At 38.2% G+C, this 22882-nt stretch overlaps 1 protein-coding gene across 1 annotated transcript in view; it reads left to right on the plus strand.

The window, feature by feature from the left end:
- The window catches only part of PELI2 (pellino E3 ubiquitin protein ligase family member 2), a 196397-nt gene that overhangs the window by 66720 nt on the left and 106795 nt on the right, over window positions 1-22882 (plus strand). The gene's annotated exons all lie outside the window — the stretch shown is intronic.

Below are 22882 nucleotides of genomic sequence, written 5' to 3' on the forward strand. Positions count from 1 at the left end.
TCTTGCTCCCCACAGTTGTTAAACACCATAAATGTCTCAAGACATTGCAGCTTGTCTCCTGGGGAGGACTGAGCAGGTAAAATCTGTCCTGTTAAGAAGCACTGCTTTAGGATACCAAAGCAGCTAGCATTTATTATTTTGGAATAGATGTAGTTGAAACATGATGTTCTTTATCCTAAAGAGTTTTTGTTTTAAGTCTGGGTATAAACCTCATGATTTATTTTCCTTCTGTTAATTGAATGTAGTAGGTGGTTTTATATAATCTGTATGTACGTGGAATTGAATTTGTGTGGCTCGTAGAAAGATGAAAAGTGTACACAACCAAGTGATAAAAGAGGCCAACTATACATATTTTTCTCATAATTTTGAAGTGAATAAAATGCTAATTTAAGAAAAACTGGTTATTTGTTTTCTGATCTATAAGTCAAGGAAAAAAATCTGAGTTTTTATTCCAGTTGATTTATGTTACATAGTAGATTTATTACAGTGTTTCTTTAATTAAATTCTTTAATATATAGTCTTATTTTCTATAAAATATATTTACATGAAGCATTTCATACGGGACTGTTGGCTGTACCTGTTGATCATGAGTTTGGGCCACCTGGCATATAAATGAGAGTCTTGATTTCCATTTTTCCTGAAAACCTACTTTTGGAAGAAAAAGGAATGGCTTCATGGAAGCACATGTGATATTTATATGCAATGTAAACATAGATCACCTTTGTTAATGTTTTTGTTTTTAAAAAGCTCCTATTTCTGAAGCAGTGCCATTGAAAGAATTTGTTAGAAGATGCCAATTGAAATGATCTTGTATTAATGAGGGGGTGAGTAGATAAGAAAATATCAAACACCAAGGAAACAAGAAAGATTAATATGTAGTAGATAAGCCAAAGCTAGGAAAAGAGAAATAAACATTTGTAGGCAGAAAGGACATTTTATAAGGAAAACAAAGGAAATCCAGCTTTACGAAGATTCTCAGGAAAGGAAGAGGTAAAATAGCAACAGAATCTTAAGAGGTCAAGGAAATAGGAGATACATTTTGTACTCCAAAAATATGTGGTGAAGAAGGATACCGAAACAGATGTTTTTAAGCATGTGATAAGTGCCAGAAATGTTCTGGTATTTAGATGTGGTCCTTATAATTTTGTCTGTTTGTTGACATTTCTTTCTTTTCCTTCCTCTTTTTAAAAATCTTGGGTTCAGATTAATACAATGGCTGACATTTTAAAAAAAATGTATAGAAATCTTGCTTTGATTACTCATGCTTCATGTTGTGATAGAATATGAAAATGTGTAACTATTGAGAGAAAAGTATCTCTTCTTTATTCTTCAGCCATTGCCATCTCCTCCCAAAAGGCTAACTTTTATGTTTTACTTTTATATTTAGATTTTACTTCAAGTTATTTAGATTATTAATCTTTTGATAATTGTCATCTAAGTCTATGTTTAAAAATATTACCCACAGTACTAAAAGTAGGGTAGGGCAGATTGGGTTTTGGTCTTGACCCTGTATATTTTATAATCTGGGAAAAATATATTCTCAGGGCCTCAGTTTACTCATTAGAAACTGAGTAAATTGGCTTCAAGCAGGAGCTCTGTTGAATTAGAAAATATACTTTGGTTATAACAATAGCAATTATTCTGGCTAAGATAAAACAGACAAAAGTTAGAGAAGTTATTATAGGCTAGCCCTCAGAATCAGGGAAAAGTTGAGTAACCAGGTTTTGAGAGAGAGTAGAACTGGAGTGTCAACAGGAGTGCACGTGGATATTTTTTCAAGAGTGTTAGATAGTGACTTTACTCCAGCCAGCTTCTATCTCTCTTAAAGGTTTTACATTTTCAAGAGAGAGAATCTGATAGGTCTACCCTGAGTCACTGAACTATGACCAAGGCAGATGGGCAAACTAAGACCAGACATATTTATTGTGAGTAGATCAGCCACCCCATGTTGCCTTTCAGACTCTTACAGTCTCACACTCTCATCCTGGCCAGCTGTGCCCGGCCACTCCTGCTGCTAGGTTTGCTCTGTTGGCACCTTCTACCTTGGAGCCTCACATCTACCTCTTCCGCCCCTTACTCCTGCTCCCTCTCAAACTGTCATCCCCGCCAGCTGTGCCCGGCCACTGCTGCTGCTAGGTCTGCTCTGTTGGCACCTTCTACCTTGGAGCGCCAGCCAGTTGTAAACTCAGCCCTTTACTTGTTTAACCTTTTCTTCAGATACCCCTCCCACTTCCTGGCTTTAACTGAATCTGATTTTCAATGAATGTACTCTTTTATTATTTTTTCCATCTTACGTTTGTGGAACATACTTCAGTGACTCAGTGCCTGCCCCCGAGTCTCTTTCTCCTTGACCCTGTAGCATCTATGGTTCGTAGTACGTTAACTCTTTCAGTTTCTTTTCCACTGTTCCCACTGATGTGGTGCCCCTTACAGCCTGTTGTCACTTGCAAATGAGAATTATCTCCAGTTCATTCTATTTTTGGATATACTTCCTTATCTGTTATCATCAAGACATCCAGCCCATTAGCCTATCTCTGTTTGCCACAGTTATTGGCCCACTTGGCCTCTCCAGGTATGTCTTAATTCCACTCCAGATTCTCTTCCTCCGGGGTCTTTGGGTATCTGTCTTCCTGTGTGTCTGACTCTGGGCCCTTACTGACCCTGCTGGACTGTTTTTTTCTTTTTGTCTTTATTGCTCACCCCATGCCCCCTAAGAATGCCAGTAAATGTCATGGTACCTGGCAGACACTGGCCTGAAATGACAGTGGTTTGTGTACCCTGACATTTTTGATGCTGCACTATTGGTAATGAAAGTTCATCTTTGATTGGAGTTGGGAACGTGGGACCTAGAAGGGTAGGTGTGGTTATCCATTACTAGGATTTAAGTTCTTTGGCTTTTGGCTGTATTGTTTCTTCCCTTTGCCACAATCATTCCCTCTGCCCACATTCTGGGGGCAGAACAGGGATATCCCTTTGCTGGTGGTCGTGGCAGCTGGGAAACAGGACCTCTTAGTTTTCCATGCATGTCTATATCCAGGCTAAGTCAGATGAGGATGGCAAGTGTGTGCTACTGTTGTGTAATCTCTATTTGTGTAACGTTTATTCATGTATATGTTTGTACTTAGAATAATACTCAGAGGTATTTCTCTGATTATGTAATATGTGTGTGTGTGTGATTTGTTTTTTTTTTAATCAAAAGTCCTGTTTTACTTCTGGCCATTCTGTTGCATAGGCATAGGGCTTTTAGCAATTTATTCACCCATCCATTGATTCAACAAATATTTATTCAGCACCTTCCATGGCCAGGCATCATGCCAGGTATTGGATATTCTGCTGCAAACAAAGACATCCACATGGAGCTAAACTTCTAGTGAGTAGGCAAACGAGAAAGAATCATAGGATACACATTCGACTGCACACTGGGGAAAGCGCTAAGAGGAAGGGGTCACAGAGTTTAGACAAGGTGTAAGGAAGGACCTCTAAAAAAGTGGTGTGAGCACTGTGAGCTGGAGAGGAGAGAGGAGTTGACCAAAAGAGCAGAGATCAGGGGTCTTGTGGGTCTGGCTGGAAAAGTTGGATTTTTATGTAAGGGGAAATATTGAAGGGTGTGAAGCAGAGGGAGTGACATGATATGACTGAGAATTTAAGTCAGTTTATGTGTTCATTTACTTTTTTATGATAGGGGACAACTATTTTGCTCTTACTTAACTAGTAAATAGTATGATGGTGGTGGTGGTGATGGTGTGGATACTGGTGCCTGATCGGAAATATTTTGTTAGCTGCATGTTTTAAATTTAGCAACATTACTATGGAAAACTCTTCAAAATGGTTTTCCCTTCTTAGATTATGCTTTATTGAAATGTCCTTTTTTGGATATTTTTACTTTTAAAAAGTAACTGAAAATCACTTTATTCCAGCTGGCCTATTTCCGAATGGAAAATATTAGTGGTCTTTGATAGTTTAGAGAAACATGAGGGCCATTTAATGTCATTGTCACAACCAGGCTGCTCTTCAGCCTGTTTGGACTGCTGTGGCTCTACTGGTTGATAAAATATTGAAACACTTTCTTATCAGTTGATGAATAATACAACAGTAACCATGAGAAGTGGCAAAACAAATAACGATATAATTTTCGACATAAACTCATTCACCCCAGCTGATTTTGTAGGATGTGCTGGGGTCCACTTTGGAAGCGCTCGCTGTCTGCCTGCCGAACCTCTGTCTCATGGCAGTGAGTGGTGTTGATCTCCTGCACGTTCATGATGGAACTGGGGCCTCTGTGCTTTGGGAGAGTCATCGGCTTATCATCAGCCTCAGACTTTCTCATCGCTCCTGTTTTTAAATAACTGAGTTTTAAATAGGTCTTTCTTTGGTTTATTTCACTGTTACTGCATTATAACTCTAGGATTAGTCGTGTGTGGTGTTTCGTACTTAGAAGTTCAAGAATTAATTTGTTGAGTATTTTTATTTTAAATAAAGAGGCAATGAAGTTTGGGTAAATTTTCTTCTCTTAGATGTCATAAACATGAGTATTCTGAATCTCTGAGAGAAGAAAAAAAGAAATAACAGTAATAAAACACAGCTAAGAATATCTTTAGTACTATGCAGGAATATAAACCTGAAACAAATGATTTGTAGGTCTAGAATAAAAAACAATTCGATTATTTCAACAAAAAGTAATAGACATAAATCAGTTTCCAAAAATTGAAATAACAACATCCAAAAACATTTTATCTGAGAGTTTTGACAAGGCAAGGGAAAACCAGTTTATGAAGTATCAATATAATATACTGTATAGTTTAAAATAATTTTCTGACATAAAGTATTTATTAGGACTTCAAGAATTGTTTTTATGTGAATGTAGCATGGACGTTTAGGTTTATGGTCCTAATTGTTGCAAAACATATATCTACTGAGATGTAAAAATGCATTTTGGAGAACTTATAAATCAGGACAGTAAAATTTCAGTCATTATTGACAGAGCTCCAACAATTTCACATAGAATTGTTTTAATAATTTACTTAAAATGCAATATTCAAGACTTCAAAGATAGTGTGATGGTTTTTATTGATTTCATGGAGCTGGAAGGAAGAACATCTGAAATATATTAAACTTTATTAGTCATACTCAAGAAAAATGGTTTCAATGAGAAATATTTACATGAAAACCTTATGAATGTTTTACAGATGGTGCAAGTATAGTGTTAGGGAGAAAAAGTTGTCTCAGCTGAAATTCTAGAAAAACTTTTAGATGTTTTAATTTGATGCTGTCTCACTTAGATTTGGTTATCTCTGGATGTTGCAGTAGGAAGATAAGCCAAGTAAACCACTTAACTTTTTTTTGGAAATTTTATATTTATCTTATATCAAGTAATAGAGAATTAAATAATGTATTTGAGACCTTGGAATTGAGGTAGCTGTTTGGACTTTTAATGGGCAACCAAAGATGGGAATATTTTTGTTACTGGACATTGTTAAAATAGCATTTGGACAATTTTTTTTAGCAGTTTAGCTCTATTACATCATATACTAAGCAATGTGAATTTTTTCCATGGTTGTAGAAAAAAGAAAAATTTTAATTATTGAAATGGACAGATTTATTTGACAAATACTAAGTGATAGAACATATAAACCAAATACAGGAAACTGTGATGGAGAAGAAGGTATTAGAGGAACAAACAAATTTGAAATGAAACAAAATGTTAATTCCAAGGGAAAAACTATTACATTGCCTGGCAAATTAAAAGGAAATACACTTATTTGGTGACAAATCTGAGGAATACAATTAAATTTTAATTGCATCCTTTTAATTTATTGATTTTGAGAACTTGTCTAATTGTTGTTTTCAAAGCACCATAGATTGAAGGCAAGCAAAATTTTGTATAATTAAGCCAGAAATTAAGCAGAACGATCCAATAGATAAGGGATTTTCATAAGGCTTGGATGGTAATAGAAATAGTGAATATAAAATCTCAGTATTATTAGGGCTGAAAAAAATAGAATTTAACTAATATTAGTTCAGTAGAAGATAATGGAAGATTTACTATGAGCAGTATGATGTGGAAAAATCTGTGTATATTAAGACTTGGTTTGCCCATTTTCCTTAATTAAATGGGGGAAATTTTTGAAAGAATTTGGTTTCTTATATCAATCACAGCTCATACATTGCTTAAATTGTGACAGACACATCAAATAAAAAAATCATACCAGTAATTTGTAACAATTAACAGATGACTTGGAAATGATTCACATGATCTGATGAACGGTTGCTGTTGTAACTTACTTCACCTGGGATACGGTTTCATAAAATGTGTAATTCATATTATTTAGAGAATAAATGGAATATTTAAAAATTTTTTATTTATATGCCTAATTTTTTATTAAAAGGCTGATTGTTAAATAATATCGCTCCTGACATGAATAACTTTAATAAATATATCTGTGATTAGGTGATTATCCTATTTTATGTTTTACATAGAATGAGTTTTAGATCAAGAATTGGCTGTTATGAATCCTCTATTATATTTCCATAAACATTGATTAATCAGTACTTTTCTGTAAAATGTGACTAATCAATACTTTTATGTTTTTCTGTAGTTCTTTTGGTAGTTCTGTCGTTGCAAATAATGTAAGTACAGCAATTTGTGAGCTGTTATTTTCCTTTCTTATTTTTGGTTTAGTTTTTTTACTTCTGTTACTCACAAAGCAAACGTTAGGCTGTCTTATTTGAATACATTTTCTTTCAAATCACCTAAGTAAAATGTTGAGCTTTTTGCCACTGTATTTAAGCCAGGCAGTGTTACTTTCACTGATTTAAGATCTGAAGCAGCATACTTATCATCATTTCTTTATACAGATTTGTGTAAGAGTGTTTAAAGTAGGTTTTAAGATATAGTATGTTTAAAATTAAAATTTCAGGTATGATTTGCAATGTCCACTGTGAATACTTCAAGAAAGTAGAAGAGTTGATTCATTATATCACATTTTTGTTAGTTTCAGCAATTAATATAGTTTGACACTAACATTTTTGTTTTTCTGTAATCTTTTTTGCTAGCATATGTAGTTTCATCTTGTCAGGCACCAACAGCTAATTTTGTGTGTATGTATTGATATTTAACATAAATTGCTGCTTTGCTGTGTGGTCTGGGTAGAATTATTCATTGTTTTCTAGCAGAAAGGGACATTTGTCTCTTTTTTTCCTGCATGTATTATATGGTTGGCAGAATAATTTCTGTCCCCATTCTCCCAAGATGCTCATATATTAATCACTGGAACCTGTGAATATATTACCTTACATGGCAAAAGGGCTTTTGCAGGTGGAATTAAAGTCATGAGACTTAAAATAGGGAGATTATCCGGGATTATCTGGGTGGGCCTATTGTAATCACAAGGGTCTTTAATAGTGAAAGGGGATTGGAGAAGACTCATGAGGTGTGAGGGAAGAAGGAGCAAGAGAGATTTGGAGCATGAGAGGGACTCCACCTGTTGCTTCTGGATCTGAAGATGGAGAGGATACTATGAGCCAAGGAGTGCAGGTGGCTTCTAGAAGCTGAGAACAGCTCTGGCTGCTGGCCAGCAAGGAAACCAGGGCTTCAGTCCTATAATCACATGGAACTCAATCCTGCCAGGTCCCTGAATGTCCCTGAAAACAGATTCTTCCCTAGAACCTCCATAAAGAGATGCTGCCCTGTCAGCCCCTTGATTTTGGCCTTGTGAGACTCAGGCAGAGAAATCAGCCAAGCCTGCTGGACTTCTGGCAAACAGATGTGTAAGATAATAAATTAGTGTTGTTTTTAACTGCTAAGTTTTGTGATAATTTGTTATAACTGCAAGAGAAAACTTATACATACTATTTTATGGAAAATTAAATACAAAATACCTCACATTACTGAGCAGCTCTTAATCTCCTGGTGGGGGAAATGAAAGGCTGGGGAAGAGATGAAAGAATTGAGAGGCAGGGAATGAGGTTTTTCGTTTCTTTTAAAATTCTTTTGGATGGAGAGCATTAGAGCAGGAAAGCTTGACTCTAGCACTCAGTAACTTAATTATCTGTATAATTATCTGCATTACTGATATACAGTAATTATAATTTTGACTGATGCATGTATTAGTTGGAAAAATAATTTGTGTTGTCCTTAGTGCATAATTTTATTAGAGTTGCTTTTAACATGTCAGTGTGGAAGGATAGTTGTATCTGCATTTATAATTATGCGTCTACTCAAACTTATTTGAATTATGACCCTGATTCAGGCACTTGCAACCCATCTTTTCATGGAGGAAGAGAATCTTACTGCAACTTAAAAAAACAAACATGGAACATTAAAGTCGGAAGGAACTTTATTCAAACTGGCTGCTCATTTTACAATGAAGGACAAAAAGTTCGGGGAAGCTTAGTATGTTGACCTAAGTGACTAAGCCAGGTGCGCTACCCAGGACCCAAGAATATTGGTCTGTTGCTGCAGATGGCAGGTAGAAAATATTCTGAAGGATAAGACCAAAGCTGGGTTCTGCTTCTCATTTTTCCACATTTCTGTAGTGTGAATTGGGAAATTTATTCATTTGCAAACTAGAATGCTGCAACCCTAAAATAAGTGAATATGATAGTAGTTGCCAGTAAAAATGGAAGCTGCTTTGTAGACCTGCAAGGTACAAGTTTGTACTTTATGTAAGTATCAGTGTTAGGATAAGCTGTCTAAAATCAGGTGCTCTGTAGAAAGAGCCTTTTCTACAAAAGCGAAAATGATGGAGGCTTGACTTTTAAGTAGTTTGGTTGTAGGGGTAGTTGTGACCACTTGTAGTAGAGAATATATCAGGATAACTTCTGTATAGCTGAAAAGAAGTCACAGACTGCAAGGGAGGGTCATTGAGGTACTATTGGCTGACTTGGAATGGTTACGGCCTGTTTTGTTACACCTTTTGCTTTTCACATTAAAGTGCATGATTGGCCTTAACTTTTCTGAAAAAGTACGTTAGCCTCTTTGAAGTCCTCCCACTGCTGACTGATTAACTGAAATACCTATTTATAAGCTCTTTATTGATCATACCCATGTTCCAGGGAAGCATGAATGAGTGGCTTCAGGAAGCTTTGGTTTTGTTTTACTGAAGTTAAAGGTGATGGAGGGTAGCCTAGGTTTGGGAGCTCTCAGATAGGCAGCTCTGTTCTGGTTCCTGCTGTGCTCATTCTGCTGCCAGGTGAGCCCTTGCAGGACCGCCATGCCCTTCTCCTCTGTGCTTCTCAAGTGGCCACGTTTTCTCTTGCCTCTGGACCTTTGCAGGGGGCGTTGTCATTGCCTAGGATGTTCTTCAGCCTGGTGTACTAGCCCTCAATATCAGTATTCTGAAAAGTTGGCCCAGCTGCATCTCCTCCTTGGACATCTCCCCTCACTCCCAGTCTCAGTGAGAAGTGTTTTTGTGAACTCCCGGAGTGCCTCTTGTAAATCCCCACAAGTGCTCTGACGCTGCGTTGAAGTTGGCTGACTTCTCATGTCTTCCTGGACGGCAGGCTCCTTGAAGGCAGATACTGTCTTTCATTTCTGTACTCCCATTGCCAAGCACACTTTGTTGAATGAGTAACCAAATAGTGTGACCTGCTTTGGGACAGCCACCGGTTCTAATGGGTCAATAACTAATGGATTGGTATTCTGCAAACCCACAGGCACATGCATAGATCGGTTTATGTATCAGGTGTGTTTGGTAAATTTTGTTCAGGTTAGTTCTGGAATCTTGGGATTATACTATGAATATTGATTTCTATCCTTTTTTCCGTCTCTTATGTTATGACATTTCCCTGTATCATTAAATGACCATTGAAAACTTGGTTTTTGGCCACTGAATAGTATTTCATTATGTTAATGTATTCAGTGTATTAACATGAAAATTTAACCCTTCTATTGTTGTTTCTAAATTTTTATATTATAAAAAACATCATGATAAGCAGCTTTGCATAAAAACTTGTGTGTATCTCCGGTCTTTTTTCCTTCTGATTTCAGGCATAGCATTTGTTTTTGAGAGTTTTAAGATGTAATAGTTGATTATATATTGTTTAAATTATGAAAAGCAGAACTGAGTGAAAGTGTGGACTTTCAAATGTAGATTTTTTGAATGTTTAGTTCCCCTGTTTAATAATCTGTAGGCTCTTAGGTAAAAAATACCCTTTCATGGCTCACCTTTCACTTTATAAAATAGGTATTTAGGCCAGGCACGGTGGCTCATGCCTGTAATCTCAGCACATTAGAAGGCTGAGGCAGGTGGATCACCTGAGGTCAGGAGTTCGAGACCAGCCCAACCAATATGGTGGAACCCTGTCTCTACTAAAAATACAAAAATTAGCCAGGCATGGTGGCCTGTGCCTGTAGTCCCAGCTACTGGGGAGGCTGAGACAGAAGACAGCTTGATCCCAGGTGGTGGAGGATGCAGTGAGTCGAGATCGTGCCACTGCACTCCAGCCTGGGCAACAGACCGAAACTCTGTCTCAAAGAAAATAAGACAAAAATAAAATAAAATAGGGATTTCTATCAGTCAGTTGAGGCCAGGTTATTGTACAGTAACAACTCTCAAATCTCAGTGGGTTGACAGCAACAAAGCATATTTACTTCTCAGGTTTTGTCCATCATGGGTTAACTTGGGGGCTGTGTTCCTTGTGAAAATTCAGGAACCTTTGCTAATGGAGGTTCCATCTTGATGTATACTTCAGAGATGATGTAGGACGAGGTAAGAGAGAGAACATAGCTCTTCAAGCTTCCGCCTGGAAGTGACGTGCTTTCGTTGCAGTGGCTAAAGCAAGTTTCATGGCTGTCTGCCTGAGTTCACAGGTTGGGAATATGTAATCCTTAAATCCGGTAATACAGTCTGCCTCCAGCTAGTGACTCAGGGTGGGAAACACCTGGATCACATTGTATGCCTACTACATGGTAGCAGTTGATTAATGTTAACTAATATTAGTGCTGGTTTCTCTGGGAAGTATTAATGACCTGTTATAAGAAGTTATACATAGGTGTAGGATATGATGAAACCTAACATTTGTAGTTACTTATTGGTAGTTTAATTATATAAAAACTTAGCTAAAATGCATTGATAGATTAAAAATTAAAACTGCATCATCATAATTTGAATATAGATTTCCTCTATAAACTTTACAATTTAAATGTGTCCTTTTTTGTTGTTGTTTTTAAATCACAGCAATGAAGGTTTAACAATGAACAGTTTCTAAATTAGTTGAATATACTAACTTTGAAAGCCAGTGCCTTTCCTCACAGGAGAATGTACTTACCAATTACAACATTTTGATAAGGCATTCTTACGTGAAAATGCATCTGACCTAAATCAGTTTTGCATTCTCGAGTCTGCTAACATTAGTTTCATTTCCTGCATTTTGAAAAAAGGAGTTGTGCACTTTTTTCAAATTAGAGTTGGACCTCTAAATTGAAGTTTCATATGAATAGTTAGATTTTTAAAAATCTCTTCAAGTCATTCTGTGGTACTTGATTGAAATTGTGAACATGACATACCAGTTCATCAGCAATTTTTTCCAACATTAAATTATTTTATTTATTCTAGTGTCACAAATCTAAGAATGTCATTTCTAAAAATTTCTAAAATAGTATTGATAAGTATTAAAGGTTAGGTAGAATGAATGTTAAATTCGGTTCCCTTAAAATGCAGGAGAATGAGAATTCTGATAAATAGATCTTACCCAGCATTTTTAAGAAGATTTTCTTTACACAAATCATGCGTGTAGAGTTTGATGAATTTTCTTAAAGTGAACACACCTACTTCTACAGTACCCAAATCAAGTAACAGGACATTATCAATACCCTCAAAGACCGCCTTGCTCTCGGTTACTCCCCCACGCCTAAGCAGTAACAGATAATCCCTATCCTGACCAAACACCACAGATTAGTTTTGATGCTTTATACAATGGGATCTATCGTATAAATTTTTTGTTGCTGACTACTTTCATATATTATTATATTTGTAAATGAAGTAACCTTTGCTGGATATCATAATTGTTCATTGCTATGTAATATTCCATTGTGTGAATATTCATTCTGTTAGCCAGTATGCTTTAACATTTTGATAACACTAAGACCTGTTAAGTTTTTGTAAATTATTAAAGGTACTTTAAAAAGTCAGCTATCTTACTTTAGGATGTAAAGTCAAAAAATATGGAAGTCAATAAAAGCTACCAGTGGTCACATTTATAATTTGCAGCAATTTGAACTCTAGTTATTTGTTGCATAAGTGAAAATGTATCCTCACTTAGAAAATTGGTTAGTCTGCTAAAACAATAATGATTTTACAGCCTTGAATATTTGGAGGATGAACACTAATTTTATGGTAAACTTTGGATTTTATGGTGTATTGCTTTTCTTTTGCAGGGAACATACATCTTTGTTAAAGCTGGGGGCCTGCACACAAATTTCCCTCAGTTTTTCCATTTGTGAGATACGGAGGCAGCCTGATGTGGGAGATAGAAAGAATCTCATTGGAATTTTGGCTCTTCTCTTTGCGAGCCATGTGACCAGGACAAGCGCTCTGAGTGAAATAGCTTCTCAGAGTTGTTGGTGAAGATTAGACAGAATGAACAGAACATACACCTCCTGGCCAGAGCAGGGGATTTAGTGAATGACCTTTTAGTTACCTTGCAGGGAAGTTGTAAAGACATGATGGAATCATACGATATTTTGAAAGTCCCTCTGTATGTCTACATTATGTACCGAACCACCAACATAAACATAATTAGTAAATTGAGAAGACTTTAGACTCATTCCTCTTTTTAAGTGCACAGGCTGAAAGGCAGTGGTATGATCTCGGCTTACTGCAACTCTGTCTCCCAGGGTCAAGCGATTCTCTTCCCTCAGCCTCCTAAGTAGCTGGAATTACAGTCACATGCCACCACACCCAGCTACTTTTTGTATTTTCAGTTGAGACCGGATTTTGCCATGTTGGCCAGGTTGGTCTCGAACTCCTGACCTCAAGTGATCCACCTGCTTCGGTCTCCCAAAGTGCTGGGATTACAATCGTGAGCCATCGAACTTGGCTTATTTTTGATTAATGAGAAGGTACTGTTGTTTTTGAAAAATGGAATAAAGTTTTTAGCACCAATTTACTGAAATTTCTTGCATTTTGGCTTTTGTTACAGTGATACCTTTCTAGTGTACATTCCCTGTTCATCATTTTCTAAACTGAGTCATGTTAAACTGGGGTAAAGTAGGGAAACATGAAAAGGTTTAGGAATATTATTTCTAATTAAAGGTTGAGAGTTTCTCAACCTCAGCACCATTGGCAATTTGGGCTGGATAATCTATGTTGTGGGACCTGTGCTGTGCCTTTTAGGATGTTTAGCAGCATCTATGGCCTCTACCCACTCTACACCAGTAGCATCTCCTGTGCCCTCATATGATTACCAAAAGATGTCTTCAGGCGTTACTGGATGTACCCTGGAGGGCTACTGATTTAGACTCTTAAGCTCTAGTTAGTATGGGATCCGGTTAACAGTACAGGCTCTGAAGTCAACTTCCCTAGATTGAAATTCTAACTCTTCTTTGGCCAAGTGACAACCACTCTGACCCTCAGTTTTCTCATCTCTCACGTTGGGGACTATAGTATTACTCAACTCATAGGTTAGAATGAATGAGTTAATACATTAAATCTTTAAGAATGGCACCTGGTGTGTTGTAAATGCTCGACAAATGTTAACCAACATTACTGTTTTTATTTGTAAGAACATTGGGTATTATAGTACATCTTTTCTTCTTATTTTTCACTGTGTCACAGAATGGAGAGCTAAGGGGAAATAATAAGTGAGAAAATTTCTTAGCAAATTATTCTTCATTTTAAAAAGCTGCATTGCTGTATCCTCTGGCAGGCAGTGTGGCACAGTGAATGCATATCTGACTTTTCTGACAAGTTCTTTTTCCTTCAGTAATTCTGTGCTGCTTAGCAGAAACCATTGCTTTAAATCAGGCTTTGTGGAGATAGAGGGGGATGACTTACAAATTGACTTTCGATATGGGGTTAATCTGTCTTTGTCCTGGATTAAGAAAGGCTGGTCTCAGTCTTCTGAGCCTCTGTCTTCCCAGAGTTGGAGGCACATTTCGAGACCTTCTATCCCTAGCCCAAGACAGAGGGTAGTGGGATGTCCCCAGATGGGAGTATGGGCTGAAAGAAATGCTGATTTTCTCCATTACCTCAATCAGTTGAAGCTACCCCCTCCTTGAATTTAACCCATTATCTGATTTGACAAGAATGAATTTATTTTGCTGAAACCCTGATTGTGGCCATGATTGCTAATTTCATAGAATTAAAAAAAAAAAAAAAAGGCAGGGGTTGGGGGAGGGAAGGGCGTGCAGAAGGAATAGCAGAGATTGAACAGAAGGGAAATATTGTTTCCTAAAACCTGACAATGGGAAAGGAAAAAGAGAAGAAACTGCAAGCAAATATGTAGTCATACATACCAAAATAGACTTGAAATAATTTAAATCAGCCAAATATCTCCACTAGTGATACTTGCAACTGAATTACATTGACCAGTTTATAGGTTTAAAAAATCCGTATGAGTTAATCTCAAATATGTTAATGACCAGTATTTTAAAATTTTATCAAGTTTCTGATTTTTAAAACACGCTTTTGATAAGGAATTGGAATTTTTAACGTAGAAAAAGTGTTTTAAGTCAATGTGAGATTTTTTTAAAGGGAAGTCGGCCTCGTTTTTTGCCGAAGTAAAGGAGTATATAATTTGCCCTAGTTAGGATGCCATTTTCCTAGAATGTTAGGAAGATTCTGATTCCTCCTGTTCATTTTTCCCAATGTGAAAACTGAGACCTAGAGTTACAGGACTTTTCTAGGATTGCTTAGCTAGCTTGAGCCTTGAGCTCTTGTTAATTTTTTCCTTGTTGGGGGAGTCTTAATTTGGCTTAAGAAGTTGATACGAGTCTTTTACAACTTTGTTCTTTTTTTAAAATCAAGTAATTGTTTCTGAACTTTGTGGACTTGTACGTCGTAGGAAGCACTGATAAAAACGCAGCTGAGTGTAAGATGCTTTTATTACCTGGAAGCTGGGGCCCTGACTATGAATACACAGTTTACTTCCCACTTGGCCAGCACGTTTCCCCACATGTTTCTGCCTCTCTCACTGCAGGCTCAGGTGCCCCTGTTCCTGTCCTCAACATCCAGCCCTGCACTGCTGTTGCCCTCTCAGTCTCCACTGTCTTGCCTGTCTTTGGCTGTGGTCTCTTCACTACCTACCCTGTCCAATCTAAGTGAGAAACCTGTATCATGCTTAAGGTTTTCTTTCCTTAGTACCAGGCCCCACTGCCCCAGTAAGTGCCCAGATCCTGCGGAATCTGCTTCTTCACCAGTCGTGATCCCTAGCATGGACCTTTGCAGTGGACGTTTGTGAATGGACTGATGGATGAGCCCCTGATAGTGTTCCCTTCACTGCAGACCTTAGTGTATCCATGCCTGTTAGATGTGACACTCGAGTGCTAAATAACTTCGAAGGTAACGTGGAACCCTTTCTCCTTCACATGAAGCATGTCTGCTCAGGGGCATCATTTCACCCCATTGAAAAGCTTGAATAATTCTCCATGGTAACTGGATAAGGCAGCCCCATGTCCAGAGAATGGCACATGAAGTCTTTCACAGAATGCCCCCCCCCATACCCTTCAGGCCTCCTTTCCACCAGTGCCCATTCCTCTGCCTCAAAATTCAGTCAATGGGGAATTGTAAAAGATTAGTACATTTAGGATCTCGTCTTTTATGTAAGTGATTATAAGGACCGCGTATTGGTGCCTTGGATTCGAGAGCCAGCTGTGCAAAATTAAAATAACCTATTATTCACTGCGTGCAATGATGACCCTAATGAATGTGGGATAATTCACTTCCCATTGATGAGAATTCAGTCTAAAACTGTAAACTAGATGCTCATTAATTTAATGCTTTTCCTTCACACATGTTTTGTTTCTACAGCTGTCAGTGAAATGTTTTCAGGCATCTGTGCAGGTGGAAGGATGCATGCAAGCCTGAGATAAATAAGTCTAGAGAATGAAGAGAATCTCTCTTTGGTATTCCTTGTAACCATCCTTCTAAAAGGGAATCCCCACCCCCCTTCAAAAGCATGCTTCTGGAAGTCTCTCGTGGCTCAGTCTCCACCCTGTTTACTTGTCATGTTGTGTCTTTATGTCTGCTTCTCGCTGTTTTGCCATTCTCTCATTTTCTAGCAGGGACGTGGGCATGGAGAGACAAACACCGGAACTGCCAGGAGAGAGCGGAGCTTCCCCTTCCCTCGAGCAGTCCTGGGTGGTCCTACCCACTCCCCTCACAGCTGGTTTGAGGCTGAAGCAGCTTTCCACAGCATCTGTTGACCGAGGCAGTTCTGAAGCTAGTTGGGCCTTTTAATGGCCGTAAAACGGAATTGCTGTGTGGAAGGCCTTTCAGCAATTTAGCTAAAGACTTTAGAAGCAGTGGAGATCTTTTCACTTACGAATAGTGGCACTAGTGAAACAGGTGGGGATACCTTTTCTCTAAATGCTGCCATCCTCTGTGTTCAAATACCGCAAACCCCTCATCTGGAGAAACTTTCCCACCTTGGCTGTGTTAGTCCATATTAAACCGTTTCTTGGGTTTTGGAGCGGTTCTACAGATATCTTCTGGTTGTTTAAATGTGAATCAGATGTCAAAAAGCCTAATCTGCCCAGCTGGCAGTTTGGGCCCCATTCTCAGAGGCTGCACATGTGCGCAAGCCGTGGTTGGCAGGTGTGGTGTCAGGCAGCATGCGATGGTGCTCCGGACAGGAGAGCGTGGCCTCTGCAAGTGTATTCCCAGCTGGCAGGATGTGGCTTTTATTTAACTGCAAAATGTGAGCTTATCATTACTCAGGATGGGGTGAAGGAGGGACTCTGTACAGTTAAGTGTTTACTCAACAGATGAGTACAATAAGTACAGAAATTGTTAAAATGTTATGACTGTGATTTTAAGTACAATTTTTAGGATTGTGGAGGTTACATTGTATAAATGGAATTAATACGAAATGAATTTAAAGGCTAGAGAGAAGAGTTTCCTTAGGAGTAACTCCCCCGCTTAAAATAATGATGTCAGTTTCCTTCCAAAGCATGTTTGCATTTTGTTTTTGTTTTGAGGGGTTTTTCAGTGAAATTGTGAACCCTGAAACTAGTGTGTCTGGCATTTATTTCTGGAGAAGGCCCTTCTGAGTCTATGTTTACTAAGCAATTTGAGCCCCAGAAAACTTTTAGTCTCTGATATTTTGATATCTGGTGATGAGACAGTAATTACATCACTATTTCTGGGTTGGTAATCTTCGCTTTGGAAAATGTGTAATCCTCTGCTTCAGACATACTCTGTGTGGATCCATCACAGATGTGGCTGAAAGAAAAAAATCTGCAACCTCTTGCTTTTGTACATTGTTTTCTCTTGCCAAAGATGTCTTGCCCTCTGCACTGTGATTATAATATACTGCCCGTTTGAAAAATGGCCAGGAGGATCATTTTAAAATCATAGTCTTTAAAAATTATTTTTACTTTAGGCACATTCGTCTTAATTTTTGCCAATGTGATGTGTTAAGATTGGAATCCGTTAATTTCCTGACATGTATTAACTATCTGATATTTGAATTCCTTGCCTATTTTTGAATTGCATTATTTGACTTCTTTTTTTTTTTAATTTGTAGCGTCTGTTATATGTGTTGTATATATTTTCTTTATCTTTCAACTTTGTTCGTGGTGTCTCATCTCGTACTTGAGTTTTTTGACTTGGGTGTAATCAAATCTGGAATTTTCTCACTTAAGATTTATAAGTCTCTTGTTTTGCATAAGAAGTACTTATCTATCTGAAGGTTTATATAACATTTTTCAGATATTTTAAGTATTTTATTCTGTGTGTTTAGATTTTTCTTCCGTTATAATTTTTTGTTTATTTAATTAATATTGATTGAGCATCTGCTGTGTGCCAGGCCCTGGGCTCTGCACAGGATGAGTTAAAACAAACATGGTTCCTGCACAGGTTATAGGGGCAGAGGCAGGCAATAAATAAGAAATCAAATGAATAAATACATAACATTCATCGGTGATCAGCACTGTCAAGGAAACAAACGGTGGAGAATAGTGTGAGGGCCAGGGACACATATTTAAGTTTTGATGAGTTATGAAGGCTTACATAGAATTTAGCTTTGCAAACAGAGAGAGGCAGAAGTGTAACTGTCAGCATATTCTACGACTCTGAGGCAGGCTTGAGGGCTGGTTAGTGGGGAGTTGGAGCCTGGGATGAGATGAGGGTCCAGTCAAGTCTTGTTCATGGATGTTGGCTTTAATCTGGGTGCAATAGGAAGCTGTTGGGTGTTTGGGGAGAGATTTATGCATGAAGAAGGTGTTCTGGCTTTGATATGGAAGGAAAGGATGGAAGCAGAGAGACCAGTTAGGGCCTGTTGCATTGGCTTAGACCAGAGATGAAGTGGCTTAGACTAGTGTAATGGATAATTGTATGTGTTAACTTGGCTGGGCCATTGTGCCTAGATATATGGTCAGGTGTTATTCTCAATGTTTCTGTGAAGGTGTTTTTGGATGAGATTAACATTTAAATCTCTAGACTTTGAGTAAAGCACATCAGGTGAAAGCTTGCATAGAACAAAAAGACTAACCCAATGCAAGCAAGAGGGAATTAGCAGCAGATGGCCTTCAGACTTGAACTGCAGCCTTGGTTCTTTCCGGGGTCTCCAGCCTGCATGTGCACACACACACATACAGATACACACACCAGGGATTGTGACTGGTGAAGACAGACACACAGACACATACACACACATACCAGGGATCGTGACTGGTGAAGACACGCACGCGCGCGTGCGCGCGCGCACACACACACACACACACACACCATTGGTCCACTTCTCTAGAGAACCCTGACGAATACAACTAGGATGGAGGGAGTAGAAGTACAGAGAAGTGAATATATCTTTGAGGAAGAAGCAACAGGACTCTCTCAGAGGAATAATTAATTGGTTGTAATGTATGGATGATGATGCCATTCAAGGCAAAAGAGAGGAGCCGGTTTAGGGAGAAACTCAAAGGGTTTGGTTTGGGCCTTGTGTAGTCTGAGATGCCAGTGAGATACAAGGGGAAGAGTTGAGTGCACAAATTGGATACATGAATCTGGAATTCAACCATGTAGAGAGGGGCAGAAGATTTAGGACTGAGCATTGGTGAATTCATCCTGTAGACAAAGGCTGAAAAGGAGTGACCAGGAAATAGGGAGGAGAACCCAGAGAGCTTGGCATCATGGAACATGAGAGGAGTGTGCCTAAGGCAGACGAGTGTAGCTGACAGCATCACATGCTGCTGAGTGGTCCAGTGAGATGTGAGTTAAAGGAAGGGACTAGATTTGACCACTTGCAGGTTGGTGGCTATGGTGGCTAAGGCAAATCTGATGGAGCAGCGGGAACAGTGTCCAGCATGGAGTAGCTGAACAGTGAGCAGGAGACGAGCAGGTGCAGAGCCCATGTGTGGCAGCTCTTTGGAACAGATGTGCAGTGATGGGGAGTAGCAAAACTAGGGAGGCCTTGGGGGTCATAACTTTTTAATGATGGATGATGGGAGCGCATGCTTACGTGCTGATGGAGCTGACCCAGTATGGTGGGATATTGATGACAAGGAGAGAGGGTATAAATGGTTCTTGTTTTCTATCTATTCATTGGTCAATTTTGGTACTTTTATATTTTGTTAGAAAATCTTCCGTCTACTCTGGATTTATTGACAAAGTTTACATAATAGTCACTTTATTTGAATCATTAGTGTCTGTAATTATATCACCTTGTCTGTTCTAATTTTGTATATTTTTTGTTTTTTTCCTTCTTTTCTTGCTTAAATAGCTTTTGTTTTAGTCATATTCTCAAAGAGCCAGCTTATGACTTCACTTACTTTTTCTACTCTTATTTTCTTAAATTTCATTAATTTTAGCTCATATCTTTCCCCCCTCTTCCTACAAGAATTCTGTAAACAAAAACAATATTATTAGTGTCATGTGTGAGCCAAAAGTTTCTCTCTTGCTGCCCAAGGTCTTGCCCGTGAGAGTCATCCTGTGATGCTTCTGGGTCGTCCTTAGTGATTGTCCTGAGTGTCTCCACACACGCCCATATTTGGACACTGAATGTTGCAGTTCTGCCTGGGCTCTAATCTCCATTTACTTCTGTTCTGTTTTTGTTTATACAACAGACAGTCTGGCCTGGTCATTTCTCTTCTTGGTATGTTGCCGCTGAGTCACAGTTGAGTTAACCAAGAACCGTGAGAATGAAAGTGCTCAACTAATCGCAGACAGTAGATTCCCCAACGCGATGAAAAACTCTTCTTTATATCAGGAATATTAAAATGGAAGATTACATTTGAAATAATACATTAATGAAATCTATCTAGTGCTTCATGATTCTTCTTGTTGATTTCTCGGGGTGTGGTTAGCAATGAACTGAGGTTTATAACTAGCAAGTATGAGTGAAAACCCCCCGATAATTAAGTTTAATGGCTCCTTTGACACATCCTGATTTAAACACAGACCCTACAGGTTATATAAACGGATGAGATAAAAGTTGTTTTGGTATATTAAAATCTGTAAACATGTATGATAAACCAGCCAGCCATTTCTTAAGTATTTACATACAGTTTCGCTCAGCTTACCAGGGCCCAGGGATTTAATTAAGCTGTACTGCAAGTTCTGTTTATGGTTGTACCACATACACAGGTGGTGCTCAATAAATCTTTGTTGACTTGATGTTGATTGAGTGTATCTGGGGTTTACCTTCACTGTAGAAATTACCTTACATGGATGGCAACGCTAGGTGTATTCACCTGGTAGACAGTGGGTCTGTATGAAGCTTAGGTCTTGCTGGCAGTCAGCAGTTTAAGTGATTAATGAAGAGTTCTTACAATACAGGGAGCAATGATTTAAAGCCAGAATTCAAGGCCTCAGTATAACTGTTTACATTCTTTCTAATCTGTCTCATAATTCATTTTCAAATATTTGTAGTTGCTATTGTAACAGAAGGTATTTCTTCTTTCTTTTACTACTACTGCACCACCTTGCCCTAAAAATAATGAGAGATCAAATACAGAGTGCTTATTCTGTGTCATATAGATAATATCTTTGACCACCAGATACTGTGCTAAGCACTTTGCATATTTTCTTATTTTCCCTTACAAGAGTTTCATGAAGTAGGGCTTTTATCATGTCCATTTTCAGATGAGGAGTGTGAGGCACAGAGTGTTGAGTAACCTCCCCAAGGTCTCACAGCTGGTGAGAAGTGGAGTGAAGACATGTCTGGGTCTGTCTAATACCGGAGCTTCCTTTCATAACTACCACACTCTACTGCCTTCTGTTACCGTGTAGGGTACCATCTAGAACTGGAAATGATGACCAAGAAGGAAGGAAATCTCACTAAAAGCTGGTAAAATAATCAATATAACCACCATTCAGCCAAAAATACATACACAGGTGTTGAAATATTGGCTTTTTGATTTCTGAAATGCTGATGGCTGTAAGTGAACAGCCTGTAGTTCAGGCAGAAGTGATTCTTTTTTAAGTAACTGAATTCCTGACTCAGGTCTCTCCTTATTGAGGTTCCTGTTAGATTGTTTTTAATATCACAGCAGGCCTTAGCAGAAGAACTGTTGGCGTTTTCATTAGTTGTCTTACATTTGCATTTCAAACAAACATTCTGATTGTTTGCCTCATAGATTTTGCCTGGTCTAATGGCCATTAGTGATCATTATTAAATGGAAGTGTCTAAAGATTTCACAAGTTTGTTTGAATTTCATAGGCCTTCTTTTTAAATCAGAAAGGCATATAGTCATCTCAGATATTAAAATACGTTTAATCGAGGTATAAAACACCAATTAAAAAAAATTAAACTTGGTCTTTAAATGTGAACCCAAGGAAGAGCCCTGGCCTATGCATGTGGAACATGCTCCCTGCAATGTGGCTCCAGATAAATGATTCACTGTCTCTGAGCTTTAGGGAGAAACCTGCAAAATCCAACTGTAGATAAGTACCGTTTCCATGCAGTTCTTCAAATTCACTGTTCTGTCAAAGGATGATCCTGGATTCACTGGTGGTTTTTCCATGAGAGTGTTACTTAGGAGAAATGCAAAAGATAAAGATAAGCTAGGACCAGTGACAGATTTTTTCGCTTAAGTAGGCCTACAGGCCACCTTCCACATGATGTGAAATAGTCACTCATCCTGGAATCTTGGACAGTAGTGTACCCAGTAGTGACAAGTATCCAGGAAAGAGCTGGGGATTTAAAAAATTGTAGTAGTGGTACTCTATTTTTAAGTTCGTGTTTCTGTGTACAGAGAATTTCACATGCATTCATCCATCGTTTTTAAGGGCCTACCACATAGATGTTATTTTTGAGGAATTATTTTTCCCTGTATACCGTGGATGAATTGTATTGTCAAACTCCACCTGAAACCATTTTATTCTCATAGGCGCTCATCTAGTTAATAGCAAAATATGGTGAACTGCTAAATGTCTTGCTTTTAGGGGGTGGCTCAGTTGCACAATAGTTTACCAAGATACAGTTAGTAGTGCTTAACCAAGAATTCAGCAAGCTAACTATATACAATAATTCCATGCATAGTCAATTAGTTCATAATCTTTATGTACAAAAGCTGAATTCTAGTGGCTCAAATCATTTTAAAGTTAAAATAGACTTCTTAACCACAGGCTTACAATAATGTTAATAGTAACTCACTATGATTACAAAAATCTACTGAATGTTAACTATGTATTAGATACTATTCTAGCACTTAACGTGTGTTAACTTGTCTATTCTCACAACCCGATGAGGTAAATTCGATTGCCCTATTTGATAGATGAAGAAA

Source organism: Theropithecus gelada, chromosome 7b, assembly GCF_003255815.1.
Source record: "Theropithecus gelada isolate Dixy chromosome 7b, Tgel_1.0, whole genome shotgun sequence".
Taxonomy (NCBI): domain Eukaryota; kingdom Metazoa; phylum Chordata; class Mammalia; order Primates; family Cercopithecidae; genus Theropithecus; species Theropithecus gelada.